Below are 15,224 nucleotides of genomic sequence, written 5' to 3'. Positions count from 1 at the left end.
ATAGCTCAGTAAAAGGTGTACTCGACGATAAATCTGAAATCCGCTTATCACCAGCTCCCCATCCGCCCAGAGGACCACCCCTACACCGCCTTCGAGGCAGGCGGCAGGCTCTATCACTTCCTGTGTGTCCCCTTCGGTGTCACCAATGGTGTCTCAGTGTTCCAGAGGGAAATGGACTGGATGGTGGACCAGTACAACCTGAAGGCCACATTTCCCTATCTAGATAACATCACCTTCTGTGGTCGTGACTGGTCGGATCACGACGCCAACCTCCAACGATTTTTCCAAGTGGCCGAAGCTTTGAACCTTATTTATAACAGGGACAAGTGTGTGCTTAGAACCACCCGACTCGCTATCCTTGGGTATGTCGTGGAGAACGGGGTCATTGGCCCTGACCCCGACCGTATGCGCCCCCTGTTAGAACTTCCTCTTCCCACCACTCTCAAGGCCCTCCGGCGGTGCCTGGGTTTTTTTTCCTATTACGCCCAATGGGTCCCCCATTACGCAGACAAGGCCCGCCCCCTGGTCAAGTCTACCACTTTTCCCCTCTCTGCTGAGGCCTGCGCGGCCTTCAGCTGCATTAAAGGGGACATTATTAAAGCAACGATGCATGCGGTGGACGAGACCATTCCCTTCCAAGTAGAGAGTGACGCCTCCGATTTCACGTTTGCTGCTACCCTCAATCAGGAAGGCAGACCAGTGGCATTCTTTTCTCGTACCCTTCAAGGCTCTGAACTTCAGCACTCCGCGGTGGAGAAAGAAGCCCAGGCCATAGTGGAAGCTATTAGGCACTGAAGGCACTATCTCGCCGGCAAAAGGTTCACCTTGCTGACCGACCAGCGCTCAGTTGCGTTCATGTTCAGCAACCAACAGCGGGGCAAAATCAAAAATGATAAAATTTTGCGGTGGAGAATAGAACTCTCCACCTACAATTATGATATCCTGTACCGGCCTGGCAGACTCAATGAGCCCCCTGATGCCCTATCCCGGGGAACGTGTGCTAGCGTGCAGCTCGACCAGCTGTATGCCCTTCATGCACATCTTTGCCATCCGGGGGTCACCCGATTTTAACATTTCGTTAAAGCCCGGAACCTGCCGTACTCCCTGGAGGACATCAGGACGATGACCAGGGACTGCCAGATCTGCGCTGAGTGCAAACCGCACTTCTACCGTCCTGACACTGCGCAGCTTGTCAAGGCCACCCACCCTTTTGAGCGACTGAGTGTTGACTTTAAAGGCCCCCTTCCCTCCACCGACCGCAATGTCTATTTTCTCAGTATTATTGATGAGTACTCGCGATTCCCCTTTGCCATTCCCTGCCCCGACACCACTACCACGTCCGTCATAAAAGCCCTGCGCCAGCTCTTCACTCTGTTCGGATATCCCTGCTATATCCACAGTGATAGAGGGTCCTCCTTTATGAGTGACGAGTTGCGCCATTTCCTACTAGCTAGGGGCATTGCTACTAGTCAAACCACGAGTTATAATCCCCGGGGGAATGGACAGGTGGAGAGGGAGAATGCCACAGTGTGGAAGGCCACATTTTTAGCCCTTAAGTCAAAAGGGTTGCCGGTCTCCCGATGGCAGGAGGTCCTCCCTGAGGCACTCCACTCTATCCGCTCCCTGTTATGTACGTCCACCAATGCCACCACTCACGAACGCCTATTCTCTTTTCCCAGGAAGTCTGTCACTGGGACCACCCTACCAGTTTGGCTGATGTCCCCGGGGCCAGTGCTGCTACGTAAACATGTGAGGAGTAATAAATACTCCCCGCTGGTCGAGAGGGTTCACCTTTTGCATGCTAACCCCCAGTATGCCTACGTGGTCTTACCTGATGGGTGGGAGGACACGGCCTCTGTCCGCGACCTGGCACCCGCCGGAGCAGCAGACCACTACCCCGTACACTCCACGGTAACTATGAACCCTGTACCCGAGGTGACACCGCGCACACCGTGCCCCACACAGACTCCTCACGACGCCCATGTACCAGGCATCTCGTACGCGTATATTCCGGGCACCTCGTACACACGTGAGAGATCCCTGACACCTCCAGTTGGGCCAGAACCAGCACAATCTCCGTCTCCGGTGCAATCACCACCACCGGCACCTGTGCCATAATCACCACCGGCACCTGTGCAATCACCACCTCCGGCACCGGTGCAATCACCACCACCGGCACCTGTGCAATCACCACCTCCGGCACCGGTGCAATCACAACCTCCGGCACCTGTGCAATCACCACCACCGGCACCTGTGCAATCACCACCTCCGGCACCTGTGCAATCACCACCACCGGCACCTGTGCAATCACCACCACCGGCACCTGTGCAATCACCACCGGCACCTGTGCAATCACCACCTCCGTCTCCTGTGCAATCACCACCACCGGCAACTGTGCAATCACCACCTCCGGCACCTGTGCAATCACCACCACCGGCACCTGTGCAATCACCACCACCGGCACCTGTGCAATCACCACCTCCGGCACCTGTGCAATCACCACCACCGGCACCTGTGCAATCACAACCTCCGGCACCTGTGCAATCACCACCACCGGCACCTGTGCAATCACCACCACCGGCACCTGTGCAATCACCATCACTGGCACCTGTGCAATCACCACCACTGGCACCTGTGCAATCACCACCACCGGCACCTGTGCAATCAGCACCACCGGCACCTGTGCAATCACCACCACTGGCACCTGTGCAATCACCACCGGGACCTGTGCAATCACCACCTCCGGCACCTGTGCAATCACCACCTCCGGCACCTGTGCAATCACCACCACCGGCACCTGTGCCATCACCACCACTGGCACCTGTGCAATCACCACCTCCGGCACCTGTGCAATCACCACCACTGGCACCTGTGCCATCACCACCACCGGCACCTGTGCAATCACAACCTCCGGCACCTGTGCAATCACCACCACCGGCACCTGTGCAATCACAACCTCCGGCACCTGTGCAATCACCACCACCGGGACCTGTGCAATCACCACCACTGGCACCTGTGCAATCACCACCACTGGCACCTGTGCAATCACCACCTCCGGCACCTGTGCAATCACCACCTCCGTCTCCTGTGCAATCACCACCACCGGCACCTGTGCAATCACCACCACCGGCACCTGTGCAATCACCACCACTGGCACCTGTGCAATCACCACCACTGGCACCTGTGCAATCACCACCACCGGCACCTGTGCAATCATCACCACCGGCACCTGTGCAATCACCACCACTGGCACCTGTGCAATCACCACCGGGACCTGTGCAATCACCACCACCGGCACCTGTGCAATCACCACCGGCACCTGTGCAATCACCACCACCGGCACCTGTGCAATCACAACCTCCGGCACCTGTGCAATCACCACCACCGGCACCTGTGCAATCACCACCACTGGCACCTGTGCAATCACCACCACCGGCACCTGTGCAATCACCACCTCCGGCACCTGTGCAATCACCACCACCGGCACCTGTGCAATCACCACCACCGACACCTGTGCAATCACCACCTCCGGCACCTGTGCAATCACCACCACCGACACCTGTGCAATCACCACCTCCGGCACCTGTGCAATCACCACCACCGGCACCTGTGCAATCACCACCACCGGGACCTGTGCAATCACCACCACTGGCACCTGTGCAATCACCACCTCCGGCACCTGTGCAATCACCACCACCAGCACCTGTGCAATCACCACCTCCGGCACCTGTGCAATCACCACCTCCGGCACACGTGCAATCACCACCACCGGCACCTGTGCAATCACCATCTCCGGCACCTGTGCAATCACCACCACCGGCACCTGTGCAATCACCACCGGCACCTGTGCAATCACCACCTCCGTCTCCTGTGCAATCACCACCACCGGCAACTGTGCAATCACCACCTCCGGCACCTGTGCAATCACCACCACCGGCACCTGTGCAATCACCACCACCGGCACCTGTGCAATCACCACCTCCGGCACCTGTGCAATCACCACCACCGGCACCTGTGCAATCACAACCTCCGGCACCTGTGCAATCACCACCACCGGCACCTGTGCAATCACCACCACCGGCACCTGTGCAATCACCACCACTGGAGCTTCTGCTAATGATCTGTTAAACCCGAGACCATTCTCAGGTAAGCTGTTTACCGTGTAAAACAGCAAGCTTGAAGAAACAGCCTGTGATCTTGTTAGGCTCAGTGAATGGGTGACCAATCTGACTGGTTTGAGCCGGTCAAAGTCACTTAAGCCACAAAGTTGAAGGTGAAGACCATAAAACAATACTGCTCATTGCTTCTGGGCTACATCCATTGGAAGCTTGATGCAGATCAGTCAGATGACCTTGAGCCAACAAAACTCACACATCAGAGATTGGGCTGATAAGGGAAGATGAAAGATTTTGATGAAAATGAAAGATTTTGGGAGCACAGGCAGTAACAAACTCTCCGGAGAGCTACTGTCGCAGATGTGGTGGACCCCATGTTGGACACGTGGAGATTAGATCAGGACCCAGGAACACCTGGCCAGCATAGACACCTTTCCTTGACATTACCTTTTCTATTCTTTGACTATTCATGGAAGATCAGGAAAACTTAGTTGATGTGCAAGAAAGGTATTCAATTGTGAAAATTCATGTGTTTTAGTTGAGACAATAAAGATACTTGTCAGTAATGTTACGTACCCCGTAACTGGGTCACTTACCAGCAAAGATAGAGAGGTCTGTTGAAGTCTGATGGTACTATTTTTAACAGTATTTATTGATATTATTTTTGTGTATTTCTATCAATGCAAACACACAGATAATATACGTCATCAATACTAAATCTAAAAGCGCGGGTATAATAATAATCAATAAGAAATAAGCTGTATCGTTGTCTAGGGGATAATGAATTGTCCGATGGAAATATATAGTTCGTTCAGTTCATACAGGCTGCCGCCGTTGGGGACCCTGTGTGGCAATTGTTGGAGAGAGAGAGAGAGACAGGTTAAAACTTGCCCATTCTGTTTATGATGTCAATCCTTCGAGAGCCGTTGAGAGTTGAGTTCCCCGTTGTTAGCTAAAAACCGTTTTTCCGTGGCAAAGGTCACCGATTCCGGGCAAATGGAAGCGGACGCACGTGGCCTTCCACCGGCTTTCGCTATCACGGGATCGCTAGCGTTTCTTCTGGTGCGTCTGAGGGGCTGTTCCAACAGACCCTCTTTTATCCTGACTCGCAGGGTCGCAGATGTCAATCAGGTTGGGGGTGATGCAATCCCTCCCTCAACCAGCCCACTTTGCCTGAGGGGCGTTCACGTAGCATAGTCTCCAATCCACAAATTCGCCTTCCGGAGACAATGGCCATGTCCCGTAGCTTTACATCGCCGGGGGAATGAGACATCCCGCACGTCTCTCTCTCTCATTTCCTGGGCCCCCTGACCCAACCCAACAGTGATCTTGCGATTCTCACAAAGGAGGGGGCTGCAGGCATAACACCCCCTTTCTTCAACGTGTTTTTACCAGCGGTTAAAACGAAGTAGTACAGAGTCTTACAGGATTGTGAAATCTAACACAATACAAAAGCTTTTCCTTTTCACTACCGAGGAATACAGTTATACAGTCAATTCAGCATCTAAACAGTTAATGATTACAGTGTCACTTCCTTTAATATCTTAACGTCTTGTACCTTACTAAAGTCTTGTAGCATCAGACTTCAATTTAATAACCACCTATTTTTATTTCCTCCCCTCAGCGACAAAACTAAGGAGTGGTGATCTTAGCTTACGTGCATCTACAAAAGTTTATGTAAATGCTAATCTTTCGGTCGTTTTCAAACTTAACAGGCAGGCTTCCATGGGGTTGTCTTTATTATTCATATGCTTTGTCGAAATCCCATACAACCGGCTTTGCTATTTAAAAATGGCGTCCCCCTTAACCGTCACCTTTTTTCCGGTTAGTTCCCACGTGGGGAGCCTGGGTACTTTGGCGAAATAAACTTTTGCCCGCTTTTTCCATAGGAATTATTTTATCAACACTGTGTCCCAAACTTAGACCATCTTCTGAATTTCCACCCAATTCTTTAATTATACACAGGAGGCTAGCCCTCTCGTCAGGACCCTTCAGGCTATGTGTTTTCAGGTCGAACTCTTTGTTTAATCAGCATTTCAAATTCTGCCTTTTCACACCACACTCTGAAATAACAATAGTACGGGGGGCCCCGTCATCTCCCGGCTTAATCTGTAAGCGATCTGCAGGGTTTAAAATTTCTTCATTCAATTTGGGAACTACAGATTTCCCGTTTCCTTCAATAATAATATTTATCTCCCCATTTTTGAGCTCCGCATTAACTTTTAACACACCTTCGAGCACAAACACCTGGGAACTCTCACTTCCCACTATTACCAAGGTTAACCCTTTCTTCACTGAACCAAGTCTATCTGACCCACAAGGACGGCCGTCTCGTTCAACTGAATCCAATACCTCAGACTTTTTCTGAGCTCCGTTACTAGGTTCAGTGCCACATGCATCCCCATCTTGGACACACTCAAATGGGACATTGGCCTCTTCCAGGCTTTCAATACCCGTACCCTTTTCAAATTCTAAATTCCCCTGATCCTCCCAGTTACTCTCTGGGCAACTCCCTTCCAGAGTAAACTCAACCCCGCGAGCTGAAACAACCTCATCTGCCAACCCAGCAGACTTCTTCAAGGCAAGGGCACCCTTTTCATCTAGGACTGCCCTCATTTCATTATCGGGAACACCTTTAGAATTTTCAACTTCTTCAAACAGTTCTGCCAAATCAGACAGATCATCCCTGTCCAACTCTGGACCTCTTAACCGCTCTAACAGTTCCTCATCTTTATTTTCTGCCTCTAGAACCTTTCTCCTCGCTAAGGGAAGATCTACCTCCTCTCCCTTACCCTCTCTCACTTTACTACTCTTCGTTTTACCACCCTCTAAACCCTCGTGGTACAGGGTCGGTAAAAACGTCTCGGCCATATCAAAACTGGCCAGATTTAAACTGCTCTCGTTCTCAGCTGCCTCTCTCGACATGCTGCGAGTGACCGCGCATGCGGGATAGATCTTGGAATCTAGGGGCGGGGCCTCAACCCTCACAGGCTTGTTTGTCAGCTTCACGGCTTCACCCATTTTTCCACCCGCTAAGTCGTTACCAAGAAGGACGTCCACGCCTTCCCCTGGCAATTCCGACAGTACCCCCAATTCCACTGGTCCAGATACCAGCTCACAATTCAGAATGACCCTATGCAAGGGCACCACTTCGGTCCCTTTTCCTATTCCTCTCAGGGCTACCTCTCCCGTCTGAGGACCAAAATCTAGCACCTTACTGCTAATCAATGACAGCTCAGCCCCCGTGTCTCTCCAGATCCGTACTGGAACTGGCGTGCCTCCCTCCCTCACAGACACGGTTCCTTCTGAACAAAACGTCTCATGCCCCTCCTGTAACTCCATCTACCGGGGGCTCTCTCGTCGATTTTCTGATCAACGCAATACAGCCTACAGGTATAGCTGCTTTCCCTTTTCCTGGCTCTTTCCTCGGAGCGGGGCACTTAGACGCAATATGACCCACCTTTCCACAACTAAAACAGGTCAAGCCAGGAAATCTCCTGGCTTCTGGCCTCTCCTCCTCAATTTTACAGCTAGCTCCCGGCTGAGTTTCTCCCTTAGCCGGCAGGCTTTCTCTACCGTTCCCACGGTCTCTCGGGTAACTTTTATTCGAGGAAAACTTTGACTTGTGGGTTAGGGCATATTCATCTGCGAACCTAGCAAATTCTGAGATGGACTTATTCGGCTTCTCATTCAAATACATCCGGATATCCTCCGAAACACAACCCTTAAATTCCTCAATCAGAATTAACTCCCTGAGATGCCAATAATCCTCGTCCACTATTTCTGTGGTGCACCAACGGTCCAAGAGCACACTCTTCTCATAGGCAAATAGTCTGATTCCACCCTTTCTTTAAATTTCTGAACTTTTGTCTATACACTTCAGGTACTAGCTCATAACTCCAGAGAATGGCCGCCTTTACTTTGTCATAACTCTCCTCCTCTTCCTCCTCCATGGACAACGCCATATATGCCCGCTGTGCCTTCCCTTTTAACACACTTTGTAACAACGCCACCCACTGTTCTCTGGGCCACTTCTGATTCACTGCCACCTTTTCAAAAAGCAAGAAATAACTATCAACATCCGTCTCCTCGAACGGAGGTACTAACCTCAACTCCTGACTAACATTAAACCGCTCCTCTCGGTCTGACCCCTGAACTCGTTGCTCTTGCCTTAACTTCTCCATCTCCAAGTCATGTTTCCTCTGTTTCTCTGCCTCCCTCTCCTTCTCGGCCCTTTCCTTCTCTTTCTCAGCTGCTTCCACTGTTTTAACTGAAGTTCATGCTCTCTTTGCTTCTCAGCTCTGTCCTGCTCTAACTCTTTTAGCTGGAGCGCATGCTCCCTTTCTCTCTCGGCCCTTTCCTGCTCCCGTTTCACCTCAAACTCCTTTAGCTGGAGCTCATGCTCCCTTTGTTTGTCGGCTCTTTCATTCTCCTTCTCAGCTGCTTCCAGCTGCTTTAACTTAATTGCATGTTCCAACCTTAATTTCTCCAACTCTAACTGAGCCGTCCCACTAGCTGGTACCTTTTCAGGGATATTTTCCAATACCTCAGCTGTAAACACATTCTTCCCAATATAATACTGAGTTATTGCCCTTCGCACCTCCCGCTTTTTCATTGACAACCTCACCTCTGCGAGGTTTAACCCTTTCGCCAAATTTACCAAGTCTGATTTGGTGGCCGCCTCCAGCGCCTCCAGAGTCGGGTTTTCTATAAATTCCCCCACGTCCATCTTTGCTGGTTTCCCGTCTGGCTACCCGCGCAACCAGATCCAAGTTTGGACTTACAAGCCCGATTCACTGGCTCCCCAATTTGGTATCAAATCTCGAGACGAGAACCCCAAGTGTTACGTACCCCGTAACTGGGTCACTTACCAGCAAAGATAGAGAGGTCCGTTGAAGTCTGATGGTACTATTTTTAACAGTATTTATTGATAGAAATACACAAAAATAATATCAATGCAAACATACAGATAATATACGTCGTCAATACTAAATCTAAAAGCGCGGGTATAATAATAATCAATAAGAAATAAGCTGTATCGTTGTCTAGGGGATAATGAATTGTCCGATGGAAATATATAGTTTGTTCAGTTCATACAGGCTGCCGCCGTTGGGGACCCTGTGTGGCAATTGTTGGAGAGAGAGAGAGACGGGTTAAAACTTGCCCATTCTGTTTATGATGTCAATCCTTCGAGAGCCGTTGAGAGTTGAGTTCCCCGTTGTTAGCTAAAAACCGTTTTTCCGGACAAATAGAAGCGGACGCACGTGGCCTTGCACCGGCTTTCGCTATCACGGGATCGCTAGCGTTTCTTCTGGTGTGTCTGAGGGGCTGTTCCCACAGACCCTCTTTTATCCTGACTCGCAGGGTCGCAGATGTCAATCAGGTTGGGGGTGATGCAATCCCTCCCTCAACCAGCCCACTTTGCCTGAGGACGTTCACGTAGCATAGTCTCCAATCCACAAATTCACCTTCACCGGCACCTGTGCAATCAGCACCACCGGCACCTGTGCAATCACCACCACTGGCACCTGTGCAATCACCACCGGGACCTGTGCAATCACCACCTCCGGCACCTGTGCAATCACCACCACCGGCACCTGTGCCATCACCACCACTGGCACCTGTGCAATCACCACCTCCGGCACCTGTGCAATCACCACCACTGGCACCTGTGCCATCACCACCACCGGCACCTGTGCAATCACAACCTCCGGCACCTGTGCAATCACCACCACCGGCACCTGTGCAATCACAACCTCCGGCACCTGTGCAATCACCACCACCGGGACCTGTGCAATCACCACCACTGGCACCTGTGCAATCACCACCACTGGCACCTGTGCAATCACCACCTCCGGCACCTGTGCAATCACCACCTCCGTCTCCTGTGCAATCACCACCACCGGCACCTGTGCAATCACCACCACCGGCACCTGTGCAATCACCACCACTGGCACCTGTGCAATCACCACCACTGGCACCTGTGCAATCACCACCACCGGCACCTGTGCAATCATCACCACCGGCACCTGTGCAATCACCACCACTGGCACCTGTGCAATCACCACCGGGACCTGTGCAATCACCACCACTGGCACCTGTGCAATCACCACCGGCACCTGTGCAATCACCACCACCGGCACCTGTGCAATCACAACCTCCGGCACCTGTGCAATCACCACCACCGGCACCTGTGCAATCACCACCACTGGCACCTGTGCAATCACCACCACCGGCACCTGTGCAATCACCACCTCCGGCACCTGTGCAATCACCACCACCGGCACCTGTGCAATCACCACCACCGACACCTGTGCAATCACCACCTCCGGCACCTGTGCAATCACCACCACCGACACCTGTGCAATCACCACCTCCGGCACCTGTGCAATCACCACCACCGGCACCTGTGCAATCACCACCACCGGGACCTGTGCAATCACCACCACTGGCACCTGTGCAATCACCACCACTGGCACCTGTGCAATCACCACCTCCGGCACCTGTGCAATCACCACCTCCGTCTCCTGTGCAATCACCACCACCGGCACCTGTGCAATCACCACCACCGGCACCTGTGCAATCACCACCACTGGCACCTGTGCAATCACCACCACTGGCACCTGTGCAATCACCACCACCGGCACCTGTGCAATCATCACCACCGGCACCTGTGCAATCACCACCACTGGCACCTGTGCAATCACCACCGGGACCTGTGCAATCACCACCACCGGCACCTGTGCAATCACCACCACCGGCACCTGTGCAATCACAACCTCCGGCACCTGTGCAATCACCACCACTGGCACCTGTGCAATCACCACCACCGGCACCTGTGCAATCACCACCACCAGCACCTGTGCAATCACCACCACCGACACCTGTGCAATCACCACCTCCGGCACCTGTGCAATCACCACCTCCGGCACCTGTGCAATCACCACCGGCACCTGTGCAATCACAACCTCCGGCATCTGTGCAATCACAACCTCTGGCACCTGTGCAATCACCACCACTGGCACCTGTGCAATCACCACCTCCGGCACCTGTGCAATCACCACCACCGGCACCTGTGCAATCACCACCTCCGGCACCTGTGCAATCACCACCTCCGGCACCTGTGCAATCACCACCTCCGGCACCTGTGCAATCGCAGCCGGAGCTACGTAGATCGCAGCGACAGATTCGACCACCTGATAGACTTAACCTGTAAATATACTTGTAAGAAACTTCGCCACCTGGGGACTCTTTTTAAAACAAAGGGGGGGTGAATGTGGTGAACTACATATACCTGTCTTGACTGCTTCTGTGGCTCCTCCCACAGACCCCTGTATAAAGGCGATTGAGGCCTGATGCCCGGCCTCATTCTCCAGGATGTAGTGTTATTCATTCTTCCAGTCAATAAAAGCCTATACCTTGCTTCTTACGTCTCAGAGTGAGTTATTGATGGTGCATCAGTAAACTCCAAGCAGACAGCACAGGGTCAGGGTCTACTGTTGAATTTTGAGGTAATGTTTTTATCTCATTACATTTAACAAAGTTTTCAAATCAAAATAACCAAAATTGAAGACTATTACCAATACAATGTCCTGTTAAGCTATGTGCCCTGAAAATGTCTCTGACTTTTTCTGTCATGTGTTCAGAGCAGGGCCGAGTAAACACCGTGGAGCAGGAAGCAGAGCTGGCCTGACCCTGGCCTGCCATTTCAAACCATCTGGTCTGGCATTTAAATCATCCAGACAATGGGTCATTCCTTGCTCTAAGACCCACCAGGGCCCTGACCCTTCAATGTGCTCTGGGCCTGGACCTTGCTGCCATGTTTCAGCTTGTATCCCATCTTTCCAAATCAGCCTGGCGCTCAGATTGATCGAACCTTGGTTTAGGTGGATGGGTTCCATTTTGATTTGCCTTCGTTTGCCCCGACTTTGCTTCACCTCCTCTCACTTTGAATCCAGGAAAAGTGTTATTAATAAAGAATGTAGTTGTATTCTTTGTTTCTGATAAGTAATGGCTAGGCTTCACCAGTGCCATCTTAAACTGGAAGCCCACCCAGTCTAGTCAGGCATGTTTTTCTGTTGAGTCTCATCTACCCATACCCTGACCATAGCCCCCATACCGCTCTCATGCATGTACCTACCCAAACTTCTCTTAAATGTTGGAATTGCACCCGCATTCGTCATTTCTACTGGCAGCTCATTCCTCACTCATGCCACTCTCTGAGTGAAGAAATTTCTCCTCATGTTCTTAAATATTTCACATTTCAGCTTGAACATATGACTTCTCGTTCCAGTTTTACCCAATCTCAGGTGGAAAAAAACCTGCATATATTTTCCCTGTTTATACCCCACATATACTTTTATAAGATTGCCACTCAATCTCTTATGCCCCTGGAAATAAATTTGTAACCTCTTCAACTGTTCTCAGAAGTCAGGTCCTCAGGTCTCAGCAATATCCTTTTAAATGTTCCCTGCACTCTTATTGATATTTTACCCGTAGGCGAATCACCAGAACTGCCCACAATATTCAAAATTCGGCCTCACCGTCTTATGCAACTTCAATATAACATTCCAACTCTGTACTCAGTGCTATGCAATATGAAGGTCAATGAGTGAAAAGTTCTCCTTATGCCACTTTCATGTAATGAGGAATCTGTATTCCCGAGTCTGTGTGTTCCTCTGTGCAAGCTCTACTCTGGTTTGCAATGTAAGCCATAGAAGAGTACAGCACAGTACAGGTCATTTGGTGCACCATGTTGTGGTGATTACCCACTGATTACCCATTCCAAGATTAATCCACATCGCCAAACATTAACTTCCATCCATATGTCTAAGAATCTCATAAACATCCCAAATGAGTCTGAATGTTCCACATACTGGCAGAGGAACTAAATGAGTATTTTGCATCAGTCTTCACAGTGGAAGACATTAGCAACATATCTGATAGCCAGAGGTCTCAGGGAATAGAATTAGATACAGTCAAGCTTACTAGAGAGAAAGTGCTTGGGAAGCTAAGTGGACTAAGGATAGATACGTCTCCCGGGCTGGATGAGGTGCACCCACGGGTTCCGAAGGAGGTGGCTTTGGAGATTGTGGAGGCATTGGAAATGATCTTCCAGGAATCGATAGACTCTGGCATGATTCCGGAGGACAGGAAGGTTGCAAATGTAGTTCTGCTGTTTAAGAAAGGAGGGAGGCAGCAAAAAGAAAATTACAGACCTATTAGTCTGACGTCAGTAGTTGGAAAGTTATTGGAGTTGATCCTCAAGGACAAGGTTATGAAATACCTCGAGGTGCATGACAAGATAGGCCCAAGCCAGCATGGTTTCATGGATGGAAGATCTTGCCTCACCAACCTATTGGAATTTTTTGAGGTAATCTCAAATAAGATTGACAAGGGAGAGGCTGTGAATGTTGTGTATTTAGATTTTCAAAAGGCCTTCGATAAGTTGCTGCATAAGAGGCTGCTTAATAAGATGAGATCCCATGGAATTACAGGAACAATATTGGAATGGGTGAAGCATTGGCTGATAGGCAGAAAGCAAAGGGTGGGAATAAAGGGATCCTATTCTGGTTGGTTGACAGTTACTAGTGGTGTTCCACCGGGGTCGGTGTTGGAGCTGCTTCTTTTTACACTGTATATCAATAATTTAGATTATGGATTAAATGGTTTTGTGGATGACACCAAGATAGGTGGAGGAGCAGGAAGTGTTGAAGAAACGAAAAGGTTGCAGAGAGACTTGGTCAGTTTAGGAGAGTGGGCAAAGAAATGGCGGATTGGATGCAATGTTGAGAATTGTACAGTTGTACATTTTGGAAGATGAAATAATTGGGCAGATTATTATTTAGATCGGGAGAAAACTCAAAAATCAGAAGTGCAAAGGGACTTGGGGGTCCTCGTGCAGGATACCCTAAAGTTTAACCACAAGGTTGGATTGGCAGTAAGGAAAGCGAATGCTATATTGGCATTAATTTCAAGAGGAATAGTGTATTAGAGTAAGGAGGTGTTGATGGGGCTCTATGGGGCACTGGTGAGACCTCATTTGGAATACTGTGTGCAGTTTTGGGCCCTCTATCTTAGAAGGGATGTACTGATGTTGGACAGAGTTCAGAGAAGATTTACGAGGATGATTCCTGGAATGCAGGGGCTAACATATGAGGATCGTTTGTCGGCTCTTGGACTGTATTCATTGGAGTATAGAAGAATGAGAGGGGATCTCATAGAAACATTTCGAATGTTGAAAGGGTTAGACAGAGTAGATGTAGAAAGGCTGTTTCCCTTGGTGGGTGAGTCCAGGACAAGAGGCCACAGTCTTATAATTAGAGGGTACCCATTTAAAACAGAGATGAGGAGAATTTTTTTTAGCCAGAGGGTTGTGGATTTATGGAATTCGTTGCCACATGCAGCTTGGGGACTGAGCCTAGTTGGTGGGGGGGGGGGGGGTTGTCCTGATCTGAAGCTGGTTTAACCTGCTCTGTACCTGGTTTGTCTGCCTCCTTAATCATTGAGGGTGTTTAAGGAGGAGATTGATAGGTATCTAATTAGTCAGGGTATAAAGGGATATGGGGAAAAAGCTGGAAATTGGAACTAGATGGGAGAATAGTTTAGCTGATGGAGGAGTGGCGGAGCAGACTCGATGGGCCAAATGGCCTACTTCTGCTCCTTTGTCTTGTGATTTTGTACTTACCCCTCTCTGTGTTAAAAGCCTGCCTCTGACATCCCTCTATACTTCCTCCAATCATCTTAAAATAACGCCTTCTTATATTAGCCATTCCCATGCTGGGAAAAAGCCTCTGGCTGTCCACTCTATCTTCACCTCCTATCTGTTAGGGTCCGGTCCGGAGCCCGCCTTCCAGGTCTTGCTCCGGTCTGCGGACTCCGGACTCCGGGCCTTACAGCCAGCCTTCCCGTCACCCGGAGCCATTGGATCATCTTGGCTTAAGGAGGTACACCTGTCACCTATTAGGGGGCAGGTGTTTATAAGGGGCTTGGGAACTGAGCCTAGTTTGTGTGTGTGTGGTGGGGGTTGTCCTGATTTGAAGCTGGTTTAACCGGCTCTGAATCCTGTTCTGCCCTGGTTGCTGACCTGTTCTGTGCCCTGTTTACCCT

The sequence above is a fragment of the Hemitrygon akajei genome, chromosome 3 (genome assembly GCF_048418815.1).
Source record: "Hemitrygon akajei chromosome 3, sHemAka1.3, whole genome shotgun sequence".
In the NCBI taxonomy this organism is placed as follows: Eukaryota; Metazoa; Chordata; class Chondrichthyes; order Myliobatiformes; family Dasyatidae; genus Hemitrygon; species Hemitrygon akajei.
Note: the sequence above shows the minus strand (reverse complement) of the source record.